This window comes from Lissotriton vulgaris, chromosome 3_1 (genome assembly GCF_964263255.1).
Source record: "Lissotriton vulgaris chromosome 3_1, aLisVul1.2, whole genome shotgun sequence".
Taxonomy (NCBI): domain Eukaryota; kingdom Metazoa; phylum Chordata; class Amphibia; order Caudata; family Salamandridae; genus Lissotriton; species Lissotriton vulgaris.
Window position 1 is genome coordinate 1106613131 of NC_141689.1, and position 16983 is coordinate 1106630113.

Here is a 16983-nt window from a genome sequence, read left to right on the forward strand (position 1 = left end):
GCAACTGGTCTGGGGCGAATGACTACTGCCATCACCCAGCTGTGCAGTAAAATGGAGGAGCACGAGCACTGTAGGCGCAGGGATGCCCGCGTGCAGAACCGGGCTATCAACCGCCTTGCTGCAGCAACCGCCCAGCTATGCCGCCGTGGGGCTAACATGGAGGACTGCCTCACCCAGAACACGGCAGAGGTGACTAGGGGCATGGCCCGCATCACCACTGCCATGGAGGCACTGATAATATCTAACACAGTGGTGAATCCTGCCCTGGACGTGGGCGAGGCTGGGGACAGCAGCAGCCACAGCAGCCCGGCCAGCGCTGTGTCGGAGCCGCGCCGGAGCACCAGGCGCTCCGCTGAGGCTGCCGGACATACAGAAGGGGGTGAGCCATTCCTTAGTGGGTCAGCTAAGCTCAGCAAGAAGTAAGACTGCCAGGGCGGGTGAGGCAACCCGGACAAGTAACATTTCCCACATATTGTTTACCTATTTCATTTGTTGCACATCAGTGCAGTAACGTTGTTGCAACATTATTAAATCTTTTTTTTCAAACATCCAGTGACCTGTCTGTGCATCTGTACTCACTCAGAAATAGTTTTCTGTTATCTCCTCACGTCTGTATCTGCCATCACTTGGCGTAGACACCCCAGCAGGTTGTGTTTGTGGCACAGCAACGTCGTCGTCATGGTCCTCGTAGTCTGACAACTCCACCTCAGTGCCCTTCTTCACCGCAAGGTTGTGCAACATTGCACAGACAGCTATGATCTTGCAGCAGGTGATGGGGGTATACTGCCTTGCACCTCCACTCTTGTGCAAGCATCTGAATCTGCTTTTCCAGATGCCAAATGTCCGTTCTACTACATTCCTTGTGCTTTTGTGGGCCCGGTTATACCTCCTTTGGCTGGGTGTAGAGGGGTTGAGGTAGGGGGTGAGTATGAATGAGCGGAGGGCATATGCACTGTCGCCTAGAAGGAAAAGGGGTAACATTACTCACATGCATACATGTATTTTACATTGCTACTTTGTGTTATGGGGGTCTGATGATGTGTCTCACCTAGGAGGTATCCTTCACCAAATTCCCCAGCCGTCAGCCGTGCATAGATGCCGCTGTGTTGAAAAATGTAGGAGTCGTGGGTACTCCCTGGGAATTTTGCTACCAGGTCTGTGATGGTGCACTTCGCATTGCAGATCACCTGCACATTGATGGTGTGCGTAGACTTCCTATTGCGGTATATGTATTCTGTGTCAGCAGGGGGGCAAATCGGAATGTGCGTGCCAACTATGCAGCCGATGATTTGGGGGAATTGTGCCATCTGGTAAAAGTCTGCTTTTGTTTGTACCAGTTCCGCATGGGTCGCAGGTAAAGATATGTATTGGTCCATACTCTGTATCATGGCGTCAAGGAAGTTGTTGAAAAACCTTGACAGGCTGCTCTGGCTCACCCCTCCTACCGCAGCGACACCACTTTGATAGCTGCCAGACGCAAGCAGGTGTAGGCTGCATAGCACCTGCACATGCGTTGGGATGGCGTGTGCCCTTGGGGTGGGGTGGTCCAACAGTGGTTTCAGGTCCCTGATGAGCTCCAGAATGGTGTCTGGGTCCAGCCTGTACCTCTGTAGGATCTCTGCCTCTGTGAGCATGAACAGGGTGATCCTCTGTCTGTAGACCTGTTCCTCTCTTTGCCATTCCCTCTCTCCTTCCTGCTGTAGCCGTAGCCGCCTTGCAATGACATAAAATGCCGTCATCCTGCAAGTTGCAATGCATTTTGGGTCTATTTTTATAGGTTGCAGTTGGTTACCACCTGATTGGAATCCATGGTAAATACCGAATTTGAAATACCGATTTTGAGGCAAAATCGGTATTTCTGTGCTTCCCTACATCTCAATCAGAGTTTTGCCCTGTCCGAATCGGTAATTTACAGATTCGGTGACTCTACCGAATCGGTAGATAGCCCGAATCGTAATATTTACCGATTCAGTGTCTCTACCGATTCGGTACATGGACCGATTTGGTATTTTTACAGATTCAGTATGTTACCGAATCGTTCTTTTTACGATTCGGTGTATTTCCGATTATTTCCGATTCGGTAACTATACCGATTCGGTATAAATACCGATTCGGACGGTTTTCTGCGCCCTACATCTCGATGCCTGGATACCGATAAAGGGCTACCTACATCGGGCCCTGAGTGCCTGATTTAAATCTTGGTTGTTCTGTTCCCGTCATCACTTTTCTGTCGGTTTCAGTGCCCGCCTACTAGGCAGTTCACCTGCTAAATTTAGATTCTGGTGGGTCTATGGACATATAGTCTGTCAGAGTGCTGCTGTCTCTGCCAGAATGTTCCTCCTGCGTCATAGGCATCATAGGCAAAAGTGGATGTCAGAGGGCTTTCAGCCAATATTTCTGCTGAACTAATCCCAATGTGCCTTCCCATCAAGATTACTGCGCTGGGTAAACATCCACACCTGAGTTGGTGGTTTCAAAGATGTATAAGGTAGAACCAAACCTTTTTTCTTTTTTCCACTTCTGTTTCCATCATGAACGCGATCATCCAACTGCTTCCTTTACTGTTGCTACTTGACTACTAAGCAACTAAACTACGTTGTTGCCGGAATCGAAGGTAAACTTAGTTTTTACTTGTTTTCTTTTGAATTGTCTGTTTACAATTGCTCTGAACTCGTGTAGTTTTACATTTCTCTTCCAAGCAATTTCTTTTAATGTGTAATGCATTTGTGTGTTATGTTGTTATTTAAGAAATTTAAAGATACACATCTGTATTAAATTTAACAACATAAAAATAAAAAGTTGTTACAAGCTTTCATCATGAGAATGGACACTTACAGATAATTTGACATTAATTAAAATACATAATGTGTTCATGTAGGTGTGTTTAATTATTTTTTGTAAACTATCAAAATATAAAAAGACGTATTACACATTCTTTGAATAATTTAAATTTAATATAATTTAGTAATTGCACCAGACAAAGTAAAACTTTTTTTTAAATATATGTAAAATCAATGTTAGTACTAAACATAAATCATTTATGCATGTAACATTTCCCCTTGTCTAGAGCATTTTCTGTATTTCATTAATTTCTACTTTACTTTTTTTAAGGTGAAATGCATATGTGTTCATTTTTTACACTTATCAACTTACAATAAACACACCTGTATTAACACTTCAAAACAAAAGTAAAATATTTTTTGGGATGCCATTATCATGATGAATACTTGCACCTCAAATGTAATGTCCATTACATGTTTTTATTACTTATGTTTGGACTTTACAAATATGTCATTTAAAAAAACATATATTTTCTGTCATAAATGTAAGTAAAAATATGTATTTCACATTTTAATCAGTAACATATTTAATAATCAATGAATTGCAAATGAATGTTAGGACAAACTTTGTAATGTTAGGACAAACTTTGTAATATATTATTTTATTTATAAGTGAAATACTTCTCTAATTAACTTTTCTTCAAACAAAAAGAAATAAGATCAAAAGGGTTTCCTCGCAATAACAGCCTGTCACTTTGTTGCCCATAACTTGCCTTGTAAACATTGTCCGCAGGGTAACCTCCTCAGGAAGGCGCATCTATTGGGCACAGAAGAGACATCTCAAGGATATTTCTAGGGAGGGGTGGGTTTACATTTGATAGGGGCTAAGGAAAGATAACGAGTTTGGAAGGAGGAGTAAGGAGGAGTAAGGTTAGGAAAGGTGGTAGAGAATTGGTATTTAGATGTAGAGAGAGCTAGATTGAGTGATGTGCTTGTGTCTGTATGTTTGGTAGTTGCATATGGGTTTGATGTTTGTTGTGTATGCTTGGGTGTGTGTTTCTTGGTGAGAGTCTACTTTTTTGGTGATTGTCTGCATTTGCTTTTGATTGGTGTTATTTTGTGTGTAATTGTGCTTTTGTATGAGTGTGTTGGTTTTGATGTGTGTGTTGTTGAGGTTGGTGTGGTTGTGGTGCTTATGGATGTGGTGGTGGTTGTAGTGCTTGTGGGTGTGGTGGTGTGTAGGACATGGTTACCCCCCACGTTTTGCCTTGAAAATGATATTGTTTCGACTGAGAGTGCACAGGGTACCTGCAAACCCGGTCGCTTATGCCAAATCTCCTTTCCTAAACTGTACCTTTTGTTTCCACAATTGCCACCCCTTTAGCTCACATATAAGTCCCTTGTAAAACGTACCTATGGTACCAAGGGCCTTGTGGCTAATGAGTGCCAATAATGGCTGCAGCACGAATTGTGCCACCCCAAGGGCCCCCTCACCAAGCACATGCACACTGCCACTGCGTGTCTTGGTGCAGATAAAACTGAAGAGTCAACATGGCACACATCCCTGTGTGCCATGCCCATAGACACTGCATGAGATATAGGTAAGATACCCCTCTAGCAGTTCTTAGCCCAAAGGCAGGGTGCACTATAGCTCCTGTGAGGACATATCTGCATGAGCAAATTTGTTCCGACAATATCCTTGTCGATTTCTGAATATTGTAAGTGACCAGGGAGGCCATAGTAAGTGCATGGGCAGGACACTCGTCATTATGAGTTTCTCAGCTCCATGATGGCTTCACTAAAATATAGAATCTTTGGAACCCAACATCTCAGCATAATAAACCTGCACTGATTCCAGTGTGAGATTTATTAAAAAGTGCACACAGAAAACCCTTTAGAGGGGTCCCCTGAAACCTACCAATCCTTAGTGTGGTCACCGACTGGCCTGAGCTAGCCTGCTACTACCAGACAGTGCTCGGACCTCATGGGGAGAGTGCCTGGGCACTCAAGTCCAAGACCAACCCCTTTCCCTGGTTGAGGTGTTCACACCTCACCCTCGTCGGGAGGAGTAGTCAGGGCCGGGGAGCTTCAACAGCCTTGGCGCCTTTGTAGTGCGACCCCAGCCTCTCCTGTTAGAGGGAGCAGGCCCCCTTCCCGTCCTCACCCCCTTTTTGGTGGGAGGACAGGTGGGAAAACTTAGAAAGAATAGGAGGTGTGCCTCCCTCTGCCAACTTCACATCTCAGGTCCTGGAGGCGAGGTGAAGTTCACTTTTCAGTGTCCATCATCTTGAAGATAGTGGGACTTATCCAACCAGAGCTAGATTTATGTCCCCTCCCACAGGAGGTGGGAATGATAGAGGGTGTAGACACCCCGGGTCAGGGGCCCATTTCCCACTACCTGCCACTCCCTTGCAATGCTCCTAAATCTATTATTTAGGTGGCATCCTGAGACCCTGCACTTCAGTTTGTGATGACTGAAGTAGAGCCGGACTTTACAGAGTGGCACCAGCAGAAAAGACTACAAACACCAACTGACTTGGCCCCAGCCCTACCAGCCTGTCTGCAGACCTTGACAATACTATGTCAAAAGACGACCCATCCTGCAGCCCAGAGACCTCCATAGCCTTGGGCGGACTGCCTGCCTTTGATAAAGATCAAGACTCCAGATAACAGCGGACATGTTCACCAAGCAACTATCTTCAAAGGAAGGACTCTGAGACCTGAAGAACTGCGAAGTGTACCCCCCCTCCACCTCTTCACCCAATGCCTCCAGCCCGAGTCTAAGTGGCCCACAGGTTCCAGCAAGGTACTCCGGTGTTCTAAAGCCCGAGTCCACGTGAGCTGACCTCTCCTGGACTCCTCAACGTTGCCTGTGGCCTCTGCAGAGAGACCCCCCCAATCGCAACCTGCTCCAGAGAGCCGTTTCGGACCCCAAAAGACACCCCTGAACCCGTCCGTCCTGGGCCTTGGTGAAAAGCACCAAAGGTGTCCCTATGTTCCGGAGAATCACAACTTACCTGCCCAACTGTTGGTTTCCTGAGACTGGCCTCCTGGCCTGAGTCTGCAGCCCTTGTTCCATTTTGCCATTCTTCATTGCCTTGCATCGGGCACCCGATGCTGTGTTGTCACCCTGCTACCGTTCGCCGCGGTGCTGCTGCTGGTGTAGTGTTGGTGCCACTTTGAGCCCTGTACAGGGCTTGCTTCAACCCCCGGAGACTGGCCCCCCAAGCCACAGATACTCAACTGTAAGAAGCCTCTGTTCGATTGCCCCCAAGCCCCATTGACTTTGTATTAGGCGCCTGACCTTAAACTTGGACCCTGCACACGGTCGCCCCTGTGCCGCTGGTGGTGCACTGTTGGAGCTGAACTGAACCTAGCCCAATACTGACCTTAACTTCCGAAGACTGGTCTTGTAAGTCGATGTTATCCCTTTGTATGGTGAATGTTTTTTTCCTACCATAGTTTAACATTGCAAAATCTTGCTAACGGTGATCTGTGACCTGATCCATCCGGATCAGTCCGGTTTCATTCCTCATCGGAATACGGCGCTTTATCTTCGCAGACTCCACGGTGTTCTCGCGAGAGCTGGGATGCTGACTGAACCCGCCATCTTGGCCTCGCTGGATGCTACTATGGCCTTCGACACTATCGAGTGGCCTTATTTGTGGGCGGCCCTCTCGAAGTTTGGTTTTGGTCCTAACTTTATTGCGTGGGTGCAGCTCCTGTATGAACGTCCGTTGGCCCAGGTAGTTGTTAATGGCAGAGTCTCTGGATCGTTCCCGCTGGGGCGCGGCACCCAACAGGGTTACCCGCTCTCCCCCCTCCTCTTTGCTTTGACGTTGGAACCATTGGCTGCGTGGCTTCGGTGGGAGCCTTCGATTAAAGGGATCCGGTGGGCCCCGGTTCTTGAGGATCGCATCTCTCTCCACGCAGACGATATTCTTCTTTACTTTACTTCCCCTCAGAAGTCCCTTAACGTGCTCTTTGATGTCCTCACCTCCTTTGGGAAGAACTCGGGGCTCGTAATTAACTGGACTAAATCGTGTATATATGTTATAGCGGGGGTGCTGCCTCCGCTACCCCGTAGATTCCAGATCCAGGTGGCGGAGACTGGGTTCAAGTATTTGGGAATTTTCATTTCCCTGGACCCCTCTGTACGTTACGACCGCAATGTATATGTTCCGCTTCGGCGCATTAAGCTAGACGTCCAGCGGTGGCGCGGCTTGCCCTTGTCCCCATTGGGACGCGCGGCTCTTTTCAAAATGATGTCCCTCCCTAGATTTTTATACGCCCTGCAGAACTTCTTTGACCCTGTTCCCTCTAGCTACTTTCGTGAGGTTGAGGGGCTCCAGAGGCAATTGATTTGGGACGGACGGGCTCGTATCTCCTTATCTAAACTCACGTTGCCATGGTATGAAGGTGGCATAGCCCTTCCGGACATCAAACGCTACTACTGGGCCTCACAGTTGAGTGCGGTCAACCATGTGACGTATTTCCCGGGCCCCGTCCCTGCCTTCGCAATGGACAAATTACTGTTGCCGGGTGGCAACTTCAACAGGGCTTTGTATTCGAAGGAGCCATTCCGACTTCTGACTGGACCTACAAAATGTGCTGTGCGTGCGTGGAGAGATGCGACTGTAGCTACGGGCTGGGGTGATAAGATGACACGGCTGACTCCATTGTATGACTCTGAGAGATTGGGCAGCCTGTGGCGGTCAAAAGGGTTTGATAGATGGGATATGATCGGTATTAGCAAGGTGGAGGATCTTTGGTCCAAGGGCACAGTTAAGTCCTTTGAGGCCCTTAAGGTGGAGTACCAGCTTGACGACAGGGAATATTTTCGATATCTTCAGGTGCGCCACGCTCTGATCTCTGTGTTCCCTCCTGGGACGGAGATCCCCCAGTCGTCGCCGCTCGAGGATCGTATTCTGGACGGCCCCGTGCCTGACAGTACGATTTCCTTGATCTATAAAAAGCTCATTAATACCAGAGCTGATCTTCTGGTGCGGCTTCGGGCCTCCTGGATTGCAGACGGCCTCGAACTAGAAGACGAGGATTGGCAGATAGCGATCGCCTCCCCTAAAGAGGTGGCTATTCCAGCTCGCCTTCGTTTTGTGCAATTGAAGATCCTCCATCGAGTTTACATGACTGGTACGCGTCTGGTTCGAATGGGATACTCGATTGATGGGCTGTGTAAGCGTGGCTGTGGCATAAGTGGCACCTTTCTCCACGTCATCTGGGAATGTCCGGTGATCTCCGCTTTCTGGTCCAGAGTGCATGATATTATGGGGCGGGTCACCGGGGTCTCTCTTTTGCCTGAGGCGCGTCATTGCCTGCTTAATGTCTGGGAGCCTACGGACTGTACGGCCGCTCAGACCTTTTGGGTAACTCTTGGCAACATGGTTGCCAAGAGGGACATAGCGCAACTCTGGGGTTCTCATAGACCGCCTGGGATAACAGCCTGGAAGGAAAACATGGACTGGTGCATGTTTCGGGAGAAGACGGTCTATGAGGCTCGGGGCCGTCCCAGGAAGTGGGGCAGGATTTGGTCACAGTGGAATGAGTACCGTGGAGATATCTGCACCCCTCCACTCGAATACAACACTGATGTCCCTTCATCCCCGTAATTGACGTTCCTGAAGACTGACTAATAAAACTTCTTTGTGATCCTTTTCACCATCCCCCCGCCCCTCGATAGTAGTCACAAAATTTTTTGGGGAAACTGACTTCCTCCTCCTCTCCACCCCGCACCCTAGATATTGCTCTTACCATGTGATTGCTTGTGATGTTTGTTCTTGTTTTCATAAAAATTATAAAAACGAAACCTGGTCGATCCTTCTTTATGGTGTTTGGATGCCAGTGCACCGATATGTTGCGATTTATGGCTTTGATGTTATAATATGTTGTCTGGTATCCAGACTTTTTGTCATAGCGGCCGGCCGATGGGGTTGTAGGCAGACGCTGTGTACTGTGCAATCTGAAAATAAAGGTTTTAAAAAAATTTAAAAAAAACATTGCAAAATCTGAAAATTGCATTGAGTCCATTTTTGAAACTGAAAAGTATTTCATTTGAAAAATTTATTTACCTACGATAAAGTTCTGTGGTTCTGCAAAACAAATATACCAATTTTTTTTCTAAATAGGTCTTGGATTTATTCATTGAGTGTGTGTCTCATTTATTGCCACTGTGTATACAGCACATGCTTAATACTACCCTCAGATAAGATTAACTGCAGCCCACACTACAACAAAAGAGAGCATTAGTATTATCTACTTTAGTCTCTGTAAAGCCTCTGGAGATCCACTCGACTCTAGGCACACTATACCTCTTTTTGGGATAGTATATAGAGAGCCAGCTTCCTATGTGGTGATTGTAGGTGTGGTGGTGGTTGTGGGTGTGATGCTGGTTGTGGTGCTTGTGGGTATGGTGGTGGATGTTGTGCTTGCGGGTGTAGTTTAAATAGTGTGTAAGTTGCTTGTGTGTTTCTGTTTTTGTGTGTGTATGTGATTGTAATGCTTGTGTCTGTTGCAGTGGGTGCCTGCAAAGAAGTGAATGTGCTTCGGATTTGGGTGGGGTGGGAGTTTTGATTTAGGGTGAGGAAGGGACTTGAGTTGGGGCAGAATATTGAGCTGGTTAGAAGGATAGAGTGAGTAAGGAGGCTGCTATTTTGGACTAGCAATCTCTGCATGCCAAACATTAAACTGAGAATAGCATCCAGAAATGCAACCATTTGTTGCATTTGGATGCCATTCACTATCGTAGTCTCGCCTACAGAGATGTTGCGTAGTTGGTCACTAGCCTCCTCAATCACTGAGCCAAGGTGACAGGAGCAGGGTGCGAGGTGCCTGTAGCAAAGGAGATCACAGCCCTTTTAGGGGTGCGGGGTTGGGCAACTGGGGGGAGCAAGAGGGAGGGTGGGGAGGCATCTCTGGGTGGTAGACAAGGATGAAGTTTTCACAGTTCCGGTAGGGTCCACCACCACTAGGGACTGGTCACTTGTGAAGGCCTCCGATGACCAGGTGGTGGCCTCTGTTCCAGTCCCCTCACCCGCCATGCTACTGTGTCCATCGGTGTCAGGTGTTTCACCACCTGAAACACAATGGCCAGCTGCTTCCCCGCCTTCTTGGCCAATGTCTCCTTTGCCGGCTCTGTAAGATTCACTTAAAGACATATACAATAGTTTTATTGTATCTGTGTAAATATAACTAACCATGACGTTTTTTTCTCAAAACATTTTCTAAAGTTTTATGTTTCATCTGCTTCAAGGTTTTTAAACTTTGGTTTATTCTTATCTTTATCTCTTGTACGGAGGGAACATCTTCAGAAATCATTTGGTCACATTTTATTGTTGATCATATTTCTTAACAATTTTCAATTCTCTCCAAGAACTGTTTGACACTTCTGAAAGGTTCTGAATTGTTGTTTTGAAAATTTAACTTATGTTACAAACATTTTACTTAAAACAATTACAGAATAAATGTTTTACAAACGCTTCAAGATAAACTTTGTGCAAAACTTACGCCTTCAAGAACTCTTCTTGTGTGTTGGTCATGTGCCAACATTTATGCTGATGCCAAATTTTGTTGCTGTAACAAAAAATTGTTATCAAAAACAACACCCCTCCCCCCCAAAAAACATACCTCCTTCATGCTGCTTTCTACCTTTTCAACTGCCAATCAAGTTGTGGATAGGCTACTGCAAGTATATGGGCCATTGGGGGTATGGGGTCAGAATGTGGCGCATACACTTCGAATGTTGGGAGAAATGGCCGAGCTGGAATTCTGCTGACTTCTTTGTCCAGCGTTGTAGGTCCTCCCATCTCTTCCGGCAGTGGATGCTGCACTGCTTGTAAACCCCCAGGGTCCACACCTTCTTGGCAATGGCCTTCCAAATCTCATTCTTCTGATGAGTGGTGGCCTAAATGGAAACATAAAATGAAAAAAAAAGAAAATATTTTTATGACTTGTTTTTTTATTTTGATGTAACACAATTTTGAGAAATCATTCACAAGCATTTAAAAAAATAAAACAATATAGCTTTTTGTTTTTTATAAAAAAATTAAAACAATTTTGTAGTAACTGTTCAGTAACCTTATCCCTTTGTTAAGTCCTTATTATACTAATCCAGGCCACTGACAACATCTAGGCTAAGTTATTTATTGGATCATAAAAATTGCAAAAACTATTTTGTATGTAAATATGTATATGTATATAATAGTTTATATTACAAATATATTTTCTTTTTAAATTAACATGTTAATGTTATAAATGTAGAATGAAATTTTAAAATACGTTATATATATATATAGACACACCAAAATAAAGGGTGTCAAACACACAACACATACTAATGCTGTGGTGTTGTATAATTTAAATGTGTTTAAGAATATACACCATTATTTTTCCATTTAAATAAAAATAAACAGAAACTTAACTTCAATCTCACTTCACTTCGCTCAGTCACTAAAAGGGACATTTGAGCCTAAGTTTAAATTTTTTTTTTTAAGTTTGTCATAATTACATTTTCATTTAAAACATGTTCCTGTTCCTGTATAAGACATACAGGTTGCTGTACAGGGACAGGACCTCACCAGTCAGCATCTCCAGCTCATCTGGTGGGAAATGTTGGGCCCCGTCTCATGCTTTGCCTTGCATTGTCGCTCACAAATGTAGGAAACAGCAGCATCAGTTGAAGAGGTGATCTTGTTGGCACTGTTAGGAAGCAAGTGAGCTTCTTTTTTTTTTTTTAACGACATGTACATCTACATGACGTACGGGATTGTCAACACACAAGGACACATCCACTGGCTTTTGTATGTTGCTTTCACACACGTTAGTCTATGGCGGATCTGTTGTGGAGTGTCACACCCACTACCCCGTCAAATTCTGCCAACTTCTGTCTAATTGAAAATGTTCTGACAGTGAGGTCAGGCTTCCACCATTTTAGATTGGTAAATAGTGTGTTTGTGAATGTTAAGTGCGTCATCACCACTCAAAATGGTGGGTAGTTTGATTAAATATACAAAATGTTAATGTTATTTATTTGTGAAGCCAAAACTTTATTGCAAATTTATTAAGTAGTGCATTACTGTGATTAAATGCGATAGTTGCACAGTTTTGTTTATACTTCTGTTGACTGAATTTTAGATAAAGAAATAAAAATTAAAAGATGTAGAAATAATATGTTTAAAAGTTGTTTTTAAAAAAGAGGCATGGTGCTCGCTTCGGCAGCACATATACTAAAATTGGAACGATACAGAGAAGATTAGCATGGCCCCTGCGCAAGGATGACACGCAAATTCGTGAAGCGTTCCATATTTGCTTTCCTTTCGTCTCTGGATGAAGGACTACTTGTGTGTGAATTTCAGGGGGGGGTCGGCCGGGGGAAGGGGGGGTATGGTCCATGGTTCACTCGTTGTGTGGGATTGTGTTTGGCCCTGTGATTCGGAGCTTGTGGGGGTGGTGGGGTTAGGGTATGCTGGGGCAGAGGTCCCTTGGGACGCTGCAAGGGATGGAACATGGTTACACCAGTTAGATGACACCAGATGATTTGATTGTCCTGACACTGAACGTAAGGGGGCTGAATAATCCAGTCAAATGTAAAGCGATCCTGCTTAGCTTAGAGCAGTCTCAAGCAGACATTTGCCTCCTCCAGGAGACACATCTCCTCACTAAAGATTGTCAGCGGCTTCGTTCCTGTAAGTTCCCCTTCCAATTCTTCTCCTCATGCCCCACTAAAAAGGCAGGGTTGGCAATTTTGGTGGCTCAAAAGTTCAGGGGCAAGGTATTAGGTAAAGCTGCTGAAATTAAGGGGAGGCTGCTGGTGTACAGGTTTGCAGTGGGAGACACTACTTACACGATTGGCACGATATATGGGCCCAATGAAGGTCAAGAAAAGTTTCTGCACAGGACTCTCACTGAAATCACAGACACGACTGACCGCTACATCCTGCTGGGTGGAGATTTGAACTTAGTTTTTGACAACGTACAGGATAGGTCTTGTCAGCGTAACGCGCAGGTGGGGGCTCTCACACCGGAGGGCTTGGCCCGCTTGACGGACCTGGGCCTCATGGATTTGTGGCGCATGTTCCACCCAGGGGAGAGGGACTACACGTACTTTTCTCCTGCACATAAAACGTACGCGCGCTTGGACTACCTGCTTGTCTCTACACCCACTCAGGCACACGTCACTAGTGTTGACATAGGCACTGCCTCTCTTTCTGATCATGCACCAGTTACGGTGGTCCTCTCTGTGCCTGCAGTGCAGCGCTCACGTAGGGTCTGGCGGTTACGGGAGTCATTGCTGTACAGGAAGGAGGTGGTCTCTAAAATTAAGCGCGCTATAGCGGACTACCTTTCCCATAACAGCAATGCTGAAACTACGCTGGCTACGCAGTGGGCCGCTCTGAATGCTGTTCTAAGGGGGGAGTTCATCTCCATCTCGACGGCGGAGAACGCGGAACGTCGGGCTAAACGAGACGAGCTTACACAGCAGACCAGGGAGTTGGAACAAATACATAGGAGGACAGGGGCCCCGATGATATGGAGGCAACTGAAAGCGGAGCGCCAGCAACTCGCGGCGTTAGACTTAGACCGGGCAGAATTCGCGGCCTTACGGTTGCGTCATGCATACTATACCTGCGGGGACAGATGCGGGCGCCTATTGGTGCATAAACTGCGAGAAGTCACACGGCGACGGGAGGTTCAGGAGATCGGCAGGAAAGATGGCACTCCGGTTACTGCAGATCATGTTATAGCTAGTGCCTTTAGCTCATTTTATGCAGAGTTATACTCTGTCGACCCCCCGGCGCCCGAGGCAGAGGCAGGCTTTCTGGCTTCTGTTCCCCTGGCAGCACTGTTGCAGGATCAGATGGAATGTCTGGAGAGAGACATTCGACCGGAGGAGGTTATCTCTGCCATCTCTCGCCTCAAGATAGCTAAAGCTCATGGGCCGGATGGCTTTCTGGCAAGCTTCTACAAGGCCTTCTGTGCCCAGGTGGCCCCGCTGCTTGCTCGACTCTTCACCTCCTTTTCGTAGGAGGGGGCGATAACGGGAGACCTGCTAGAGGCATCTATCGCCGTGTTACCCAAACCGGGCAAGGATAACACCAAGTGTGGAGCGTACAGACCTATCTCTCTCCTAAAAGTGGATCTTAAGCTTTATTTTTATTTATTTTTTAAAACCGTTTTTATTGCAGAACCAATCACATTGTATATCAATCAGGATAACCATCATTAATGCGAGATCCCCCTTCTCGTTATCAGGTACCCACCTATTGTACACAGCCATTCAGCCCACAACTCGGAGGTCGGGCGGCAAAAATCACAAATCGATGAAGTTTGCACAATCAGCAGTCGCTGTGCGGTGCCTTTGGGGAGATCCACTATCTGCTTTTAATTTTGACCCTATCCACCCCCCTCCCTGTAGTGCCTATAAATGATCATCCCAACTACACTACTGGTAAAAGATTCCCCCCGCTCCCTTCAGATCTTCCCCCCCCCCCCAAGAGTCATCAATCGCTCCCGGTCTAGTATGTGGGTCTGTATGACTGTAGGCAGGAATTCTTAATTGTTTACTGTGTGAGTGTGACTGGTGGGGGTGCTGTCATCCCCTGTACATCGGTGGCATCAGTCGTCACGTCTCGTTCGTCCTCCTCTTCTTCTAATGTGCTATCTCGTAGTGCTTGTACTAACAGTTCCCATTCCATAGCCGCCTCCAAGGCCCGCTCGTCTGCTCTTCTACGTGCTAATTGGTATCTAATCGTGCTCTCGCTCGCCGCCCACTTCAAGAACTCAGCGAGCCATCTACGATGTGTCGGGCCTGTTTTCGATTTCCACCCCCTTGTCAACTCCCGTTTGGCCAAGAGGAGGCCCATAACGATGAACCTGCTCGGCATCTTATTTTTGGGTGTGTGCGGGAACCAGTGTAGGATGCTGACGGCCGTAGTGTATTGAAGGTCCCTGTCTGCGGCCTCGTTCAAGGTGTCGCCTATGTCCCTCCAGTATTCCTGTAGGTGGGGGCAATCCCTGAGCATGTGTGTCAGATACGCTCCCAATGTATTACAGCGTGGGCAAGCAGCCTCCTCCGCTCCAAAGTATTTCTGTATCTTACCCGGAGTAAGGTAGGCCCTGTGGAGAATATAAAAGTGGATTAGCTGGAAGCGTGCGTTCCTCGTGCTCTTCCTAGCACGTCCCATCAGTTGCATCCTAGTGGTGTCAGGGATCTCTGTCTGCAGGTCTGATTCCCATTTGGTCTTCAGGGCAGTCAGCGGCTGCAGTATTTCCCTCAGCATTCTCGAGTATAGGCACGTGACTGCCTTATAGGTGCCTGCCGACATCATAGTGTACTGGCAGGCTTGGGCTGTCGGCGGTTCCTCGAGCCCCTTACCCCAATGCCCCTGTATGGCTCGCACCACTGCCGCATGCAATAAGTAGTCGCCTCGTGGGAGGTCAAAACGGTCCTGCAGCGTCTGATATGGGACCAGTGCCCCATCTTCGAACAAGTCCCCCACCACTTGCAGACCTGCCTCCTCCCAGCCCTGCAGGTGCGACCAATCTCCCCGTGTGGGAGTGCCGTCATCATACCCAGAGGGATCTCGGGCGCGTATGGGTGTTTAATCCCCGCACGCCTCGACGATCGGTTCCAGCATAGGCGGAGAGTTCTCTCCTCTAAGGACAGGTCTCTGAGTGGTAATTTCTGTTGCAGGGCTATGAAGGCTAGCACATGTCGGGGGATGCCGCTGTCTCGGTCTTGCTCTGGGCCGCGATACACTCTCGCGATTTCTTGCGTTAGGGTCTGGAGCTGGGCCGCTAGGTAGTAGAGTTCAAAATCTGGGACAGCCAGGCCTCCCTCGTCCTTCGGGCGGGTCAGTGTGGATAATGCAATTCTTCGCCTGCCCATGCCCCACAAAAAGGAGATAATCATTGAACGTAGTTGTCAAAAAATCGCAGCTGGGACCCAAACAGGCAAGGTCCGGAAATAATACAGCAGTCGGGGTAAGGCTATCATCTTGAGCAGGGATATGCGGCCTGTTACTGATAACGGGAGAGTGGCCCAGAAGGACATATTGCCTTATAAAGCACGTATACAGCGTCCAACGTTTCCCCCCAGCATATCTGCCTCTTCATGGTAAATATGTACTCCTAGGTATTCCAAGCAGTGAGGCTCCCACCTAAGTAACGGCCGGAGAAAGGGCTGGAACTCGTGCTTACGTAGGGGGAACAGGCAGGTCCTGGCCCAGTTAACTCTCAGGCCAGATATCTCAGCGAAGCGCGCAAGGAGTCTTTCCGCTCCCGACACTGCCTCATTGGCGTCTTCCAAAAAAAGGAGGTGGTCATCCGCATACAGCGAGATAAAGTGGCGAGTTCCACCGTGATCCAAGCCCTCATAGTAGTCTCCCCTTCTAGCCATCGCCGCTAGAGGTTCCACCGCCAAGGCAAACAGCAGCGGAGATAGCGCGCATCCCTGTCTGGTGCCACGGAGCACTTCAAATTGGTCCGATACCAGGGTGCCTACTCTCACCCTTGCTCTCGCCTCAGTATATAATACTTTCGTCTATCGTATGTAGTCTTCCCCAAGCCCAAAGCACCGCAGCACTCTATAGAGGTATCCCCACTTCAGACTGTCAAAAGCCTTCTCTATATCAACTGCCAATACCAGGGGAGCTCTTGCCTCCAGCGGTGGGATGCCCAATAAGCGGGTCAATCTCCTGATATTGTGGGTGGTGTTGCGCTTGGGAATAAACCCGGATTGGTCCTTATGGACCAGTTCCTGCATGTGCTTCAATAATATGTTTGCCAGCACTGTGCTCAGAATCTTATAGTCGGTGGTCAACATTGACAGCGGACGGTAGGACGCAGTGTCGGTACTCTCTCTCCGCGGTTTCAGCAGGGGAATCATTAAGGCTTCTGCCATGGAGCTTGGTAGTCGCCCCTTAATCATAGCTTCTGCATAAATGGTTTGGAGCCACGGGGCTAGCTGGTCAATGTATCGCCCATAGAACTCAATCGGTAGTCCGTCCAGACCTGGGGTCTTATTACGGGCCATTCGCTTCACCGCTCCTCTAATTTCCGTTAGCTCTACCGGTCCACCTAAGGCTTTCGCTTGGGCCTGGTCTAGTCGCGGCAGTTGTAGGTCCTCTAGGAAGGCGGCTATATCCCTCTCTTTGTCCCCGAGCTCGCTCTTGTATAATTGTTCATAATA

At 47.5% G+C, this 16983-nt stretch overlaps 1 non-coding gene across 1 annotated transcript; it reads left to right on the top strand.

The window, feature by feature from the left end:
• The first annotated feature begins 11995 nt into the window (after positions 1-11995).
• LOC147727497 (U6 spliceosomal RNA) lies at positions 11996-12102 on the top strand. Its single transcript, XR_015309649.1, has one exon. It is a non-coding gene; the product is annotated as a U6 spliceosomal RNA (small nuclear RNA).
• Positions 12103-16983: the final 4881 nt, after the last annotated feature.